This window comes from Crinia signifera, chromosome 12 (genome assembly GCF_055691185.1).
Source record: "Crinia signifera chromosome 12, ASM5569118v1, whole genome shotgun sequence".
In the NCBI taxonomy this organism is placed as follows: Eukaryota; Metazoa; Chordata; class Amphibia; order Anura; family Myobatrachidae; genus Crinia; species Crinia signifera.
In genome coordinates, this window is record NC_139228.1 from 11,663,244 (window position 1) to 11,680,947 (window position 17,704).

Genomic DNA, 17,704 nt, shown 5'->3' on the forward strand with positions numbered 1-17,704 from the left:
ACCTTTTTTGTGCCAAGGGCTGTTTGTATGGGGAAAAAATCCTTCGGGGGGCCATATGTAAAAATTTCTCATACAAATTGTCCTGCTGCAGCCGTCCCACGCTCTGGCGGCTGCCGCTGAATATGTCTGACAGTCTCCGATTGTTGTTAATTAAGAGGAATCTCGCGAGAACTACCGACCTCTCTTGAGAATTCCCCTGTACTTGACTCCCGGCAAAGCCGCGAGGTGGGTGGACGGGCCACTCAGAATGGCTACGGGGGCCGTATGCGGGCTGAGGTTCCCCACCCCTGCCCTAGAGTATCAGAAGTTTGCCACGGCACCCCTAGGCCCCCCAATTATGTAAAATTAAGTAGATTGTGCTTATATGTGTTTCTTTGGTTCATTTATGTAGTAAGGGCAGGATTTGCTTCTGATTGTACATATTTTATGATTGGCAGGCACCAGCACTGGTTTTGTCCATAAATAATTTTGAATTGGTCCTGGACAACCAACCTGTGGCACCCCTGCAAGTGTCCCGAGGCACCCCGGGGAGCCACTGCACACAGTTTGGGAACCCACTGGGTTAGGGTATGTGAAAATAAAAGCAAAAGGCGGACAGGCCATTCATACAAGACTCATAATGGTACAGACCGCGGAAAGGTGGTGAAAGTGAAACTAGGATGTTAAATAAGACTGAAACCTGTTTGCAGGATAACACAAGGGGCCTAATTCAGACATGATCACACAGCTGCGAACAGTGTACGGTCTGTAGTACACATTCGCTTGCGATAAATTCCTGTTACTTTGTTTTATCACTGGCCATGTACAAGTAACCACCCATTTTCTGGGAGGGTGAGAGAAAACACAGGTATGCCCAACAGGGCAGATTAAGCCTTCGGGGGCCCAGGGTCACTTTAGACAGGGGGGCCCCCTCCGACTTGTCATTTACTGGCTGCAAACTGCAAAGGAGAATATTACACTGTCAAAACACAGAGTAAAGGCAGTATAAACGTGGTCAATTGGTAACTGCTGAGAGGGGGGGGGGGGATAATATCTATCCTCTGTACCTATTTAAAAACCCTCCCATGAGGAGGCCGCTGCTGCTGTCCCCCATGGGCCTGAGAAGCATATGAGCTCCACCAAGCAGAGCTCGGCACAAGCTTCTAAGCCAGTGGTTCCCATCCCTGGTCCTCAAGTACCCCCAACAATGCATGTTTTGCAGGTCTCCAAACAGAATCACAAGTGCTATAATTAGCTCCACCTGTGGATCTTTTCAAATGTGCCTGAATAATGAGCGCACCTGCTGGGTGACCTGGAAAACGTGCACTGTTGGGGGTACTTGAGGACCAGGGTTGGGAACCACTGCTCTAAGCCTCTGACCTCTTGTGCAACGTCTTATGGGACTTAGTCAACTCCCAGTAATGCAATGCACACTTGTGCAGTCAGTGTGCCTTGGCTTCCGATGCTCAGCACCATTAATCATTGTCACATTGGCAGATAGGTGAAGCTGCAGCACTACCCCACTCACATGCACAAAACCTGTAGCTAAAAAAAATAAAAATATTTTTTTTGGTGTGAAAAATACATGTCAACTACATGACCCCCTGTGCCCCCCCCTTAATCCTGCCCTGATGCCCAGGAGTCTGAGGGGAAGGCGTGTGACGTCCGCTCCAGCCCCGATTTTGACTGCTTCTATCGCAGGTGTGGTGAGGACACCTCTGTAGGTTGTTCCCATTTAGTGGCCCACCGATCCCCCTCACATACTGATTGTAAGTGACAGCTGAACATTGACAGCATCTAATGGGGGATTTAGCAGTTGCCAGCGCAATGACTGTGGTCTGACTCGTCAGCACTCATTGTTCCATTGCACCAGGTGTGAGCCGCAGGGTGCTGCCATATTGGGGCATTGTACATAGATCTGGATGCTGAGGTCCAGCAGTACAGGCTTCTTACAAGACTTGTCCAGCATCACAAGCAATCTGTGCCATTGGCCTGAGATGACGTGCACTTAACCACTGAGCCTCTCCCTGTCCTGTGATCTCTTAGCTGGTAGACCAAACTACCTGGGTATTACGGCATCTGTGCAGGACGGTTCTCCAGGACGCCCAACACAGGGAAGCGGATGTACAGTACCATACACCTAACCTTATCTGTAGGGAGAAGTCTCCTGCACCCAAATCACCATCGCTACTATCGGGTGACCATCGATCGCAGTCCTCGGCCATCTGCACAAGCCGTAGCCTTTTGTGGTCACCATAGGCACTAGTGACCTATTATTCAACACCTGAGAAGTTTGGCCTGTTCTGTGTGATAAGACGATACCCTGATGCATGGACACAACAGTGGCTGTGGTCATCACACGGCCACAGGGTAGACGTGCAGCTGCTGGGGCGAGCTCTGGAAGCTGGCATAGCCTTGGCTTTGCGATACTATTTTGTCCTCCTCCCCCAGATCTGGACAGTGCAATCCCTGTGTGATATCGCCCCTCTCCACAATCTATCTCGCGGTTACCTGGCAGTCTGCAAAAAACGCACAAAACCTCATGTGGTCCCTTAGTGGTGGACCTAGCAGGGACATGCCATATTTGGGCATTGTATGACCATATACCCTTTCTGCCTAGTACAGTGGTTCTCAAACTCGGTCCTGTGGACCCCACACAGTACACGTTTTCCAGGTCACCTGACAGGAGCACAGGTGCACTCATTACTCACTGACACATTTTAAAGAGATCCACAGGTGGAGCTAATTATATCACTTGGGATTCTGTGAGGTGACCTGCCTCTGAGGTCCGAGATGCACCGAGGTCCGATTTTGAGACTCTGTGGTCTAGTATATTATATTACTGAGTTAAAAAAAGAAAGTGGTTGCCAATAGCAACCTATCCAATTTAAGCTATTATCCTCTAGAAGCTGCTAGATAAATGATAAGTTGAATCTGGTTGCTATGGGCAACATATCTCTTCCAAAAACACTCTCAAGTAAATTAAATCTATCCACATGTTTTGGCATTCTGGAAGTTGGAAGAATGCAGTTATAACTTAGACCAGGGGTTCTCAGACTCGGTCCTCAGAACCCCACACAGTGCACGTTTTCCTGGTCACTACTGGTCATTACTCATTGACACGTGTTAATGGATCCACAGGTGGAGCTAATTATACCACCTGTGATTCTGTGAGGAGACCCGTAAAACATGCACTGTGTGGGGTCCTGAGGACCGAGTTTGAGAATTTGTGACATAGGATATTTGCTCAGGAGTTCTACTCCTCTTCCCTTCATGTTCATGATTAGTATGTGCAGAAGATACACGACGGGTGAGGCACCAGCGCCATGTCCTAGTTAATAGCTGCCCTTCAGAATGTAGACACAGTGGATGCGTGCCACTCTGTGCCTCGTGCCTCCGTGATGCCTCTTAGCTCCTAGTCCATAAAGTGCTTGCTTCCACTACATAGTAATGATGGATTTGCTATTAAAGCATTTTGGATCTGTCTACCATACTCGGGAAAAGATTTAAAAAGGAAAAAAAAATCTCCACCAAGTCTTGTCTGAAGAGCTTACAATTTGTGATGTGTAATGCAGCACTGCATTGTGATTCTCACTGAGGACGGGCGGGAGGTCACCTCCTCTGCCTGGCACACTGGCATCTGATTGACTTGACCCTGATGCTACTGGGCCCAGTCCTGTCATGGCTGATTGTACAGCGCTACTGCATATGTCGGGGGCAGATACTACTGGGTTGATGGTAATGATACCGGGGGGGGGGGTGCAGAACGTCTAATTGTGGGCTAATGGGCCGGGTACAGCTGAGGAATGGGCGGAGGGACCAGTTAAAGTCACACTGGTAAGGAAATAAACTCAGCGGCTTTCTTTCAACAGCTGTTTTTTAGGCAGGAGGCATTCCCCTCCCTCCCCCCTCAAACCATACCCTCCTCTCACTCACTCATACACAGTCAGCCCCCCTCCCCTCCTTACATCTGTCACTGCCCTTTACCCGCTGACGGCAGAGGTCCTCTCTGTCACTCAGGACAAGCTGTGTGTGTGTGTGTGTGTGTGTGGTTGGAGGGGGGGGGGACCTTCCATGCTGCTTAGTGACAGACTGGGGACAGTTGTTATCTGGTCCAGGCTACAAGCAACGGAGTCTAGCAGAGGCCACGGCTCCAGATCCCAGCCCTCTCCTCCTTCTTCTCCGCGTCTCCGGACCACTTCCCGAAGGAAGGCGGCCGGGAAGGACAGTCGTCGTGGCTCCCCGCCTGTAAGTACGTTCTCCTTTTTCCTGCTCAGCCAGCACAATCTGCAGGCTTAAGGGTCTTGTCATTAGCACTGCTGAAAAGATTGTACACCCGCTCCTTATAAGGCATGGCTTATGGTATACAGTGCAGGCACCTAATCTCACCGGCTAGATTGCTGACGACTCTGGTCTTATACCCCCCTTCCCGGCTCACCCGGCACTGCTTACGTTGGGACCCCCCCCCCCCCCCCCAGCTCTGTGGAAAAGGCCGGGAGCTGGCCAGGAAACACGGCGACTTGTTTGTAATCATCAAGACTATGTTTGGGAATTGTGGCCCAGATCTGTATCCGAACGTCCAGAAATCTGGAGAATATAACCCTTTCCCATCCGGGACCGTCTGTACTGTGCTCCTGGCTGCAAATGGCCATCTTCTCCATAAGAAGTGGTGGACTTAGCTGCAGGACTTTCTGTTCACTCAGGGACCCAGACAGACAAACTTAGAACCATGTACGATAGGACTTAGAAGTCCTGAAACTGGGCATCTATGTTACATTTGTAGTCCCATTGGGTTTTGTGTTTGCCGTTCTTGTGTATTTGTGATCTATTTTGATTGGCCTGTATCACGGCTCATAGTTTCTCCCTTTGCACTCAGTAGAGTGTAAGCTCTTCATATCAGCCGTCTGTTTCCAAGTAGGTGTACATTGCCTGCATTGTACATAAATACTTGTTATGGTTGTTTAAACTGTATTGCAACAATATACAAATATTTACCAACTACAATGTAGAAACAATGTACAACTATAAAATACATTTCTCTATACTTTGCATGCTGCACTCACCAAGCACATTGTGTGTGTGTGTGTGTGTATATAGGTGTGTATGTATATATGTATATGTATATATATATATATATATATATATATATATATATATATATATATATATATATATATATATATATATATATATATATATATATATATATATATATATTCTAGAATAATATAGTAACTTGTACCACCTCGACAGCTTCACGTCCGTATACAGGATGCAAACTTTAAAGATCAAACAGAACTTGCACATGTTCCAAATAAATGGCACATGTGCTCATAAGCAGCCAATCATGAATGAGCTTCAATCAATCTAGAGAAGATTAGAATAATGAAAGCAGATGTACGATTGGAAGGCTCGGGTGACCACATACGTCACGTTATCTCCATGTACTGAATGGAAGCCTGTATATGTTGCAGTAGTTCCAAGGCCGTGTTGCGTTGAGGCGTTGGGTTACAGTGTGTAACGTGTCAGTGCCCGGTTTGATTGTAAAGCAGCAAACTATGTATTAGCTGGAAATGTGTCTTACCGGTCACTTCATCGTTCTCTGCCCTCCGGAGAGCGGAAGCTTCCAGACTCGCTGGGCGTTGTAGTTCCACAGCAGCTGCAGAGACCTATCCCTGTTCTAATCCCTCATTCTGTAGTTTATATTGTGATCATGTTCCTTTTGTAATGAAATTGTCTGTAATTGAACCAATTGGGCATGCTGGTATTTGTGGTTCGGCATCTGAGCTCCTGTGCCACATGTTGCTTTCCACGTACATTGGTGTGTGGGTCTGTGTGCCGATGCTAGTCTGAGACTCTGTGGGGTGTGGGATAATGGTGAATATTGGTAGGGATTGTAGGATAATGACGATGGGCAGGGTACGTGGGAGACTGTGAATATTGTTTGTGGAAGTGGGATTAGTGAATATGAGAAGTAGTTGTGAGATAAAGTTGAATGTATGGGAAGTTAACGTGGAAATTGGTGACTATTGGTGCTGTATTCGAGGGGTGATGGTGAATATTAGTAGTGATTGCGCTTTATTAAAAAATAGCGGTAGGCATTGTGAGCTGTTAGCGAAACTGATTATTGATTGGGGGAAATTGTTGAAGGTATCGCACGTGAATGTGGAAATCTGTGAATCTAGTGATTGTGCTATTGGTGAATAAACCCATGTGAGAATATAAATGTGATCACTCACTGTGGATCACAGGCTAATATTATTGTGACATTAGTGATCATGAAGTAACGAGGGATAGTGTTAGCACACCAGAGTGAATCTATTAATAGAAGTGGTGTCAGACCATTGATAAATATTGCAATGGCTATTCCCGGTGAATGGGGATAGTGATTGTGGCATACCAGGGAATAGTGATTTGTTCAGAATTAGAGTTATAGATAAGCACGCTGCCTTATCTCCTCGCACAGTGCTGTAGTGGCAGCGTATGTGTCAGTCCCCCCCCCCCCCCCCCTCCCGCCTGACCGTAGAGGAAGCTGTGCAGCGTTACAGGCCCTAGTGTCTCTGCACAGCCTGGCTGTTAGTTCCTCTTTTTCCGCTTCTGGTGTTAAACACAACCCCCCCCCCCCCCCCCCGTATACACAAAGCTGCTAAAACCTCGCACGATCTATATAACTTTTACTCCGCTCAGTCGCTGCCCTCCTAATGTGCCCTTAAATTAAACTAAAACCCCCAAATTACGTTCCCAAATTTGGCCTGATTTCCTCCTCAAATTTCCAAGCAGCTTGGTGTACTCGCAAAAGTTACTTCTGAAGTTGCCCATGTTACTCTGCCATATTTGTTTAAAAATCTATCCCACATCCAAGTTCGCTTACTGCACTAGACAGAACTCTGCAGCGGGGAATATTTTTTTGTGTAAAATAAAATGAACAGCAAATCTCTGCTGCAATAGCTTAGCTTAAAGCGTAAACTGACCAATTTGTGCGACATTGTCAAGACAGCTGCCAGAGATTGTAAAGGTAATGTGTATAACACCTACAAGGGTACAGGGAGCTTTCAAATTACCCCAGTGTTTTCCTTTCTCACTGCTCTGAGGGGGCTGTGTTATTTCCACAGTAAAGGAGGGCCCTGATGATGGAATCCCCCGATGTGGCACTGAACAGGTTAACGTGCGGGTGTCAGCGTTTCAGCCGACAGGTTTTTGTGTTTTTGTAAGCGGTGTACAAGTCATGGTGGGCAGCAGCTGAGAGACAGCTGTCCACTTGTATTGCTACACACCCGTGTGGGCACAAGCTGTGAAACCAGGGACCGGCTGAAGTTAGCACTTGGTGCAGTTGACACCCGGTGGTGGGAGGGGCTGTACACATAGACATGAATGGGGTTTGTACATGGTTTTAGTCCTCTGTATTCATTTTGGCTCCTTGTAGAGGGTGGCGTGACCTTCACAAGGTTATGTTCCTATCTCTATGGGTACCAGAGACATTCAGAGCACAGTGTGTTGGTAGAAATTCATAAAGGCTCCGTGCGCTGCCTGATGGCGACGTTGCACTTTGTAAGTCCTCTCGGGAATGGTTTCGCCGTCTGTCGCATTTTGATCCGGTCCCCCAAAAGAGGCGGCATGAGGGCAATGGGAAGACCTTACAATGTTTTCTCTTGGTTTGTGCTTTGTACTGGCATTTCTCTGCAGTGCACCCCCCCTAAATTCTGAGGCATCCATCTACCCCCACATTCCAGCCATTGCTGGTTTACCTGAGGCGTTCTAGGCCTCTCGCCCTAAAGCAGTGCACAGGGGCTACTGGCGCAGGGAAAATAAACAAGGGGCCCGGTTCTCCTCACAACCAGCGTTTTGTCTCCGGATCAGCGAGCAGGAGATGCTGAGGCAGCACGCAACTCTGAGCCTCTCCTTGTCTGTGTGATGGAAAACCTATCGCATGGCTGGCCGTCCTTTCCCTGCACCCTGCCGCTCTCCCCTTGTAATCATGGGCACCCCACTGGGCAGAAGCTAGTGCCACTGCTTTAGATGCACGTACGACCTGACCTTACTGCAAAACACCGTTCGAATGATGGTGCTGAATCTTGCACGGCCTTTTTCCATACAAAAATGTATAAAAAAAAGAATTTGAAATGGGCCACAGTTTACCACAGAAGTAGTTGGGCCTATGCCGTGTGATGAGCCTGGAGTTGTGGTGCTATCTTATGTCCCAGTGTAAGCATGCAGTAGGCCCGCATATTACCCACCGCATGTTTGGGGGCAAACAAAGAACAAACGGGGCTCTCTTCAGTGTCATCTGGCAGGGTCTGTGTCAGCACTTAGACAAAAGCCCTCATTTGGACATTGGTATTCGGTAGCGCTTGGTTAGTTGTGCAGCTGTTGCCTCTGAAGTGGGTGTCTGCTAACCCCTTCGGTGTCAGGGCGATATTTAAGATTTACAGTCACCTTGCTGAATACTAGTATTGTGTAGTGTTTTTATTAAACTGCTGTTTAAATATACATAGAAAATCCCTCACCTACAGTCGGGTTTGATTTTCTTGCTCGTACAGCGTGCGATACGTTCACTTTCTCCACCCTATTTAGGTCGATGGGCAGTGGGCAGACCACTGAAGATCGACACCTGAAATAGGTTGACTTGTCTAAGGTCGACAGGGTTGAGAGGTCGACAGTCAAAAGGGCAACATTAGTTTTTCATGATTTTTTGGGAGAGCAGACGTGTGGCGAAAGGCGGTATTTCATGCCCTACCATCCATTATGGGGTGCTGGGAGTATAAAATAGTGTGCCGAATGCCGTGAGGCACCGTGCCCGAAACATGGTGGTACACTTTGACGGCGTCCATGTCGACTACAGTATATCGACATTCGGGACAAAAACCTTGAACTCATGACGACGTTCTCATTGTCGACCTAATGCTTGTGTCGATCTTAGCCATATCGACCTATTTTGGGTGTCAACCTTCAGTGGTCGACCCAATGATCCATGTTCTACAGCGCCTCCCTTTTGCAGTGTAGCATTCGCCTGAGATATAAATGGGTGCCTGACTACCATTTGCGCTTTGCATACAGGAAGCAAGATGGTCGACAAGTTATGACCTCGAACGTGATTACCAGGCGGTTGCTCCAGGGACAGGAAGGCATGTATGTCAACCGGGGGGCCGATGCCCTTCCCTTTTGCCGCAGAATTTCATGGACGCACTCTCCGTCATATTCCATCTGTATAAATTAAATACGCTTATTTTACCACTAGTTAATTGATTATTGATTTTGTTGTCTGCTGGCAGTTCTGTAATGCAGACATTGTGGTCATATGATGAAGCTAGTTCCCAGCCCAACCAAATGACGGAACACCATAACAGTTCTGTCAGCGGAGGCCAAACAAAAGGTTTTAGTTGACCATGTGAGGTGCTGCAGGCCTCTAGCAATCGCCTGACTTTTTCCGGTCAACGGCTATTTTTGGGAAGCCATTTTAAACAAAAATTAAAAAAAAAAGAACTTCCTATGCAGTTACCCCTAAATCGTGTGTGGGCAGTTATCACTTCGTAAGCCGCTCTGGCAGAATCTGCCCTTGCTTTGTTCTTCCTCAGCCTAGAACCCGGGAATCTCATTGATACTAGTAACCCTGGAGGATTGACATCCCTGCCCTAATACATTTTCTGCCTCAGATCCGGCAGCCATTCTGGCAGAGCGGAGCGTCTAGATCTTCGGTTTATATCAGCTATCTGCTCAAAATCTAGGTCAGCAACATAATTTCTCCCCTCCGGGGGGTTGCCGGAATCAGACCTCAATTTTTCTTTCCAGTCTCTGTAGGATTTTACTTAGATTGTGTTCCGTCCCCTCCTAGGAGCTCGGTGAGATGAGCGATGGAGGCTGGTACCTAAACACCTGCTCGTATGAAGTAACCCCACTCCGTTTTCAGCCGCAGTGCCACCCTCGGCCTACACGGCCTAAAAACAAGAACTAAAAATGTTAAATAGCATGCCCTTTTTTATTTTGGCGCTGCAAGCATGGCACTTGCCGCGGCATGACGCGAGGTGGGACATGGCACATAATACTAATATTTGTTTGCTTAATATCGCATGCAATCACCTCAAACGCTTCCGACACAGTACACGCTTTTAGCTTTCATTTTTTACCTCAGTAACTTAGATTGAGGGAAAGCACAAAAAACGTACCTCTTTCTTGCATCACCATACAATATGGCTGCCGATGACATCACTTCCTGTGTAAATGACGTCTCATTACCCCATGCTTCTCTTGTATTTTATTTTTACATTTGTGGCCGTGCCTAGTCTTAATACACATAAAGCAAAATAAAGATTTTGCATACTAGGAATACATGGAAGCAGAGTTATATAGCAGGCAGCGGAGGCGATGCATACGTAAACCGCTCCTGATGTATTATTGTTACCTGGATTCACACCTCCTTCAGTGCAAGTGATGGAATGATTTGAAGTAATCAGCCTTCAGCTTAATGTAGCGTGTAACGCGTTGGAACGGTGGGGGCTGTGCGCAATCCGTGTAAATTGTCTTGCCTTTTCTCTTGGCGGCAGCTCAGAGAGAAGGTCTTGTTCCTAATGCTGGATAATGACATAAAAGTGTCTGGAAGAGCTTAATATTCACACAAGTATTTATTGGCCATGTATATTTTTATTTTTGGTGATGGGAGAATAAAAAGTCTCAAAATATTTAATAGAAGTGTTGTTAATATCTTCATCAGAAACAGGTCGAATTGGAATGTTTCGACTGTGCTTTGCTTTCAGAAAAACTTGACTGAAGTTGCTTAGTGCATGCTGCCATATTTTGCTGACTGTCAATCCCAGTTTATAACTATCTGACTGAGGAAAAGCAGTAATGTTTGTAGGCCGCTAAAGATCACTTAAACCTGATCACATACTGCATTAAAAATACAATATAGATCTTTAGCGCAGTGCATAATTCTTGTCGTTTGTTTTGTTATCTGTTGATCCCACTAAGCGTCGCCGCCTGTGATATGTATATGTAGAATACTTGGGAGTGTCTGGGTCAAATCTGTGATGCACTAGGGTTAGATTTTAAATATGGCTTCCTGTACAGTGCCTGGTCATTCAGTACTGTCACAGCTGAAGAGGGGGGGAGGGGGGGGGGGGCATGGGGGAAGAGCATTAGGCGAGAATCTTTTGGCTTATCGCCCCATGTTCCTGGCACTCACACGTCATAACTCATCAAGAGAAAGGTCTCTTTCACGAGACATGAGACGAACAGGTGAAGCCATGGGCTGTGTTTGCATCTGTTACTATGGTAACAGCTGCAGAGGTCCCAAGGGTAGCTGTAATGGGGACCTCTATAATGAAGGAGAGCGGGTACTTATATGTTAGTTGGGCGCCCACTAGAGTTAGTACGCTCATATCCCCACTATCCATGTCGGCGTGGAGTTGATTTTATATCGTGTGGCGAGCGCAGCGAGCCACTGAGCCCGAAGCGTGGCGAGCGTATGCGGAAAACTAAGCAAATTGCTTAGTGGGCACCCAACTAACCTATAAGTACCGGAGCACGTTCTAACGTCACGTGCGTTTCACGGCTAAGCGGTTTCACGTAAAATGCCCGTGTTGGGCTTCACTGTTTTGTATTTGTTTCTTTTGTTTGTGTCGTTCTATTAAAGTATACTTATTATTTATATATATATATATATAATATATATATATATATATATATATATATATATATTTATTTCTTTTACGGTGGAGGCTGCCGTTTATAATGGTAGGAACCAGTGACATCACGGTGATGTTAAAGCATCTTTTCCTTTAACTATAATGCAGAAGTGGTCAGCGTGTGCCAGCAAACCCTTGGCAGTATTTGTGTGTTATCCAGTTGTCCGTAAGGGCCGCTGGATGGAGGACGAGGCAGTTCGGAGTGTGGTAAACTTTCAGGAACATTTGGTTGGGTCATTCGATAGTGTACGGCAGCATGGCAGATCCTCACCGGTGCCAGCTTGTGTTCCAGCACAGATGCTGCGGAGGGTTAACTAAAGGGGGTAAAGGAAGAGGGGGTGGGGGTGATGCCAGCATGCTGTGGCCTCCCCCCCCCCCCCCGCCCCCGGGGGGCTCACAACCCGCTGGTACTGCCATGCCTAGTGCCTTTCTCACCTCTCACAGCATCAAGGAGGCCAAGACCTTGGAGCTGTTGCGCGGTGATAGTCGCCATGGAAACCAGTTCACGGTATCCATGTGGCGAGCGTGTCTGTTTCACTTTGTGTCTGGCTGTAAGTGAAGCAAGATAAAGTGGAGAAGGAATGGGGAACGCAGGCTCTGCTGCCGGTGTCACCTAATCCTTCCTGCGCCTGTTACGTATAGCGGCAATGCCACGTCCAGGACGGTCGGATGCGGCCTTAGTTTGCTGAACACCACAACGTTAGTTTATTATCCAGAGCAGACTCCTCTGTACATGATGGTGACTATTAATACTGGGTACATAGCCCGCAGTGTGCCCTGTATCGCCCATGAATATACCTGCTAGCTACTGCCGGGTACAGGATGAGGTCACAGCGGTCCTGTGCGTTTGCCTAGTACTTGCGGTGTTAGTGCATGTGTTCAGGAATAATGCACATTGGTACAGAATAGAATAGAAGTTGTACTGTGCCGTGCTCACTACTGTATATCCGGAATGCTGACTTATCCCTACGTGGTGTAAAAGTTGTGTTCCTATGGAATAACGGGCACATAATCAGTCAGGGACTCTCCCTGGAAATCAGGATTACTTGGAAATTATGATTTCACTTTTAAAGAAAAAAAAATCCCCAACTTTCAGATTAGAGCGGAGACCTCTGAGGGTTCGCCCTGAACTATCTCCAAACCAGAGCCGGCTGTTTCCTACGTCCATAGGGGTGGGCTATCGCGTCTCGTCATTCACAAAAACACAAAGAAAGGCAACGGAAGACCTCCATATCCTGAGGCTGCCGGCTCTTGATTGGGATTACAAGAACCCAGGACATGGCATGCTTCCTGCCCCAGGAGCCACGCTCCCTGTCATTAGTGAGCCAGCTCCTCCGCGGCCCGGCCCCTGTCTCACAGGGGGGACGCATGCTGCTAAGGTAAGCCATGATTATTTCCTAACCGCCGGTGTCACTTTACAATCCACGACCCCGGTGCACTGAAAGGAATCACTGCCTGCAAGCTACAAGTCCACTCCTCAGCACTAGCGTTCCGTTAACGAGCTCTTGTCTTTGCCAGGGGCTACTGATTTTAGTCTGACCTGACGTTTTGTTAGACGAGCTCATTGGACCTGGGGCGTAATATAATATTGACTGTGCAAATCTGCCACATGTGACGCCTCTAGTGAGCGCTGATCTGGGAGCCTCGTCTTCTGCAAATTGCTTTATATACTCTGCAGTGAAGGCCTCATGGAATCACAATGCAGCAGTAATATACACTCGGTTCCGCTCATTGTACAGGGATACACAAAATCTTCATATAAGGTCAGCATGACCCTGCGTGAGAGGTTTCCTATAGAGAATTATTTGGACACTTGCCTGTACTGTGGAAATAATATCTGCAATTAGACCAGCTACTGTATTCGGGCTCTATTGCGGCCGTGCTGAGAGTTGTAGTTCCACCGCCGGTAAGGCCCTGCTTGCCTCACTCTGTAGTAGGGGGATGAATAATTCAAATCCTATTTTGCTGCCACTGGAGCTTGTGGTCGGCTGCCTGCTCAGCGAGGACATCGTGTGCCGGTAGAGGTTGGAACAGATGATATTTAATAACTAGGATATATAGACCAACCTGCCCTTGTAACGCCAGAGCTTTCATTTTCTGCGTATTTGAAGTGGGCTGCAATGTTTTTTAGTGGTCTGTTAGAAGCGCAGCTTCATGTATAGCCGTAATAAGCCGACCTTTGAAGTGGGAGAGCCTGTTAGCAGTTAGCATAGCGTGCCGCGGACCGCTGTAGCGAGGCACCCGGGGAACCGCGAGGATGAATGGGACAGAGGTGTAAAAATGAGGCATCCAGTCTGACTAAGAGATTCCAGCGGGTGAAGGTGTGGGGACCGTGAGGAAAACTTAAGAAAGCTTCCAAAAAAAAGTGGGGGTGTTGCCTGTAGCAACCAATGAAATGTTAGCTGTCATTTCTCTAGTGCATTCTAGAAGAGTCGATTGGGTAATAGCTCTAGTACTGAAAATACTATACAACGATTTAAAAATAAATAGACAGTGCTTGTATTATATTATATCATCTGTTCCACACATGGTACAGGGTTGGATATTGTCACTGGCTGTAATAGGATCGGGGGCGTTATGGGGTATAACAATGCATAGAATCCTGCCCCCCTGGAGTGCCCTGGCACTGCTAAGCATCATGGGAAGATCCTGGAGGCTTCACACCATTTTATGCAGATTAGTGCATGTTAATGAGATGCCCAGGGCCTGGTACTGGGGGGGGTCTGAGAAAGCACTAGGAAGTAGTGTGTCTGTTCTGATATCCCTGTCAGTCGTGTGATATGAGCTGCCATGTTAACCCCCTGTAGCACCATCTATAGCCAACGTGCACGCATCCTGGAAATATGTGTGTTTCTGTGTCTTGTGAGGAATGTGATTCTTATCTTAACAACCTTATATACTCTACCACAAAACAAGTCACTTGCGACTTCAGGGCCGCTGTTTTCGTCCCCGTGTGTTTATTGGTCCTGTAACATCAGTTTAGAGATCATTTAAGACTATGTTAATTGTTTCCAGGCTCTGCAGATGGAAAATTTGTGAATTTTATCCCTCTTCTACAGTAACTCGTTGCAAACAAGCCTGTTTCTTTCTGGAAACCTTGCAGGCCTTGTACGTTTTACTCGGCATGTCGTACTATCATTTTAGAGACGCACGTTTGCATGTGGTGACCTCTGACCTGCCCCAGTCACCCTCCAGACTGGTGCGGTTGCAGGCTGACCGCAGTGGGCACTATCTCTGGCACACACACACACATGGATGGCACCAGTTTTATAGATTGCAGATATAATACCCCACAATGACAACTGAAGTACAACCAGCCCTGTAATTGTACTGATTTGAAAGACAAGCCCGTCTAAGTGGCGTATGGAAATCAGCGCAGTCAATAGGGGGCCCAGCGGGGTTCCTGAAGGATGCTGGGATGTTCTTGTCTGGTAGAACTGGAAGTTCTGTTTTTCTGTTAGTGTGGAAACCTCCTGTATTCGGTCGGTGTAAATGGCTCCGGCGTTACAATGATAAAATATGAATACTTTGGGCATCTGCATTTGAAATCGCACCGCGTCCCCCCCCCCCCCCCCCGCTTTCCTGCTCCGCATTGGACATGACCGACGCTCTGTGACTTAACAGGGCTATAATGGGGACATTTCCAAATTTTCAATGGAAAAATCTCACCTTTAGCCCAAATAATGGGAACTCTGAATTCTGACTGCTGCTGTTTTCCCCCTCTTCAGTCCCAAGCCAGTAACATTAGAGTGCAAGTTCTTGGGTACAGAAATGACAAAGAACCTGCGGGATATCATTGGATGTGTCAGAATCTCTTGTTATATCATTCTGTGTTTTCCAATGTAGTTCCTGTGTTTTGGGGATTATTTTTTTTCTAAATATCGCTGAAGAGTTTTAAAAGGTTTCCACCTACAGTAGACTTGGATTTATGCAAGCTATACTAAATACGTTATTTTTCTTCTGTGTTTTTTTATATAGTATTTATATTATCCAGCCGAGTTGATTGTTTTCCTCACTCTTGGATCTGAAGCAGCTGTTCTGTGGAACGTATCCGGAGACCGTCTCTTATGTTATTGACGGTGAGAATAAATCCCTGGTGATATAAAGGTTTTGCTTAAAGGGACAGAATTGAGTGTTGGGGAGGGGGTTGCTTCTATAGGACAGGGGCAGCAATGCATCATGGGAGATGTAGTCTAGCAGTGACATCTGGAGACCCGCAGAGACTGATAAGAAACGTATTCCGCCCTATAGATAAAATGCAGACTTATCTGCTCCAAATTATCTTTGACAGCCATTAATGAGACTGGAAATCGTTGCATAATGGTGTGTCATATGAAGATAATTGATTACCTGGTAATGAGTTTAATCTCAAGAGTCCGTCCAGACAAGTGCTTTTCCAAATGTCCTCACTCTCAGACGAGCATTGCTGAACACGGACGCCGTGCACTCCATTTTGTGTGTGTTTTCTGTCAGCAATGTGTCTGCCTGTCTTAGGTCTACTTTCTTTAATTTATTCTAAAGGTAGCATTTGGACCGATGCGTCTAATTGAACCACTATCGACACATTCGTGGCCCTAACAAGAACCTCATCCACAGATATTGTCCATAATGGATCTATTAATTCATTTTCGGAGTGGTCTAGAATTCTGTTCGGCAGAAGCCACCTTTGAACTATGTATTGGGGCCATCAATTCTGTCTGGTATGGTCACCGACTTGTATTCCCATGTCGGGAAGGCAAGTGAGCTTGGTGAGGCACCACCAGCCTACCAATATGGCCGACAAGGGGCCTTCAAAAACATGGCCGGTCATCCCAGATCTGCAGGCAGTGGACTTCCTGCCAATAAACTATGGCTCCCGCTATGTTTGCTCTGACCTCAAGCAGGTTTTGTAGGCACAGAATTGGAGCATGCACAAATGTTAACGGAGGAGGGGAGGGAATAAAAGCCCTTTTTTATGGATATTTATATAGACAGCCCCTGTGTTCATTTGCTTAAAAAGAATTGTGTGTCTCTTCAAACAAAGTCTCTCACATAACATTTGCGGCCTGGGTGTTGGAGTGAAAGGGACGCCTGTGTAAGTTTCGGAGCTGTGGTCTTAGCTCGGCCCAGATTCCAGGAGACCGGGGTCTAGTTTAATAAAGACAGTCTACAGCTCCAGCCTGGCCACTAAGTCAAATGTTTCCCCCGTATTGGCTGCAGGAGGCAATAAACTGGCCACAGTCACGCTGCGGGGCTCCACAATTCCCAGCGCGCCCCGTGACAATATTAATACATCTGGAAAATAAACATTAGTCTTCCCAATAAGGAGGAGGAGAGGGGGCTTGCGCGGGGTGGCTCTATCTCCCCCTTCTTATTACTGCTTAACCTGGAGACCCCGAGCAAAGGCCTTTAATGACCAAGGGGGCAAGTAATAGCTTTATTTACCTGGCGCTCATTTCTGTCTGCGTCTGGAAATTCGCACCGCTCAGTCTGTTTGTTTTACTCTTCTATTTTATTCAGTAAAGATTTGCGACTACAAAAGTCTCGATGGCTAATAGTCAGCTTTTCCGAACTTGTCAGGGCCAGTATTAAATTTGTATGTTTATTTTTTTATTTTTACTTTTTCAATTATATACCAGTTAAGTAAGCGGTTGGTGTGTTTAAATATTCTCTTTTTTTTTTTATAAACATATTCTGTAAAACATGCAGTCACGGGTTGCTCTTTCCACAGATGGTTTTATTCCTTGGCAGTGCCGCGTTTTTATTTATTTTTCTGGAACGAGTGGTATCTGCCATACAGCACCTGGACTTAAAATGACACATCAGCCGTAGACTCCACGGAACAGCGCCTCTAGTGGCCGTCCGTATGTCTCAGACCAGAACCAACCCTACAAGTCTTTTTACGGCAATCCATAAGCGTTAATCCTATATTTGGCATCTGTAAAAATATAAAAATGTCTGTAAACTGCTATTTGAACAGTAAAATAAAAAAAAAACAGAATTACAGGGGCTGTCAAAAACTGGCAAGCAACGGCATTTGTACTGCATTTGTACTGCTACCTTTATCA

The 17,704-nt window shown here is 46.7% G+C and overlaps 1 protein-coding gene across 9 annotated transcripts in view; it reads left to right on the forward strand.

The window, feature by feature from the left end:
* MEF2D (myocyte enhancer factor 2D) overlaps window positions 1-17,704 on the forward strand; it is a 122,752-nt gene that overhangs the window by 50,080 nt on the left and 54,968 nt on the right. For 2 of the 9 annotated variants that reach the window (XM_083165803.1, XM_083165805.1), the window contains one exon: window positions 15,636-15,736. The exons of 5 other annotated variants lie outside the window; for them this stretch is intronic. The gene's annotated coding sequence lies outside the window, so the exon portion shown is untranslated. Of the gene's footprint in view, window positions 1-4,005; window positions 4,228-15,635; window positions 15,737-17,704 lie in introns of those variants that run through there. 2 more of the 9 variants (XM_083165806.1, XM_083165807.1) reach the window with 2 other exon arrangements.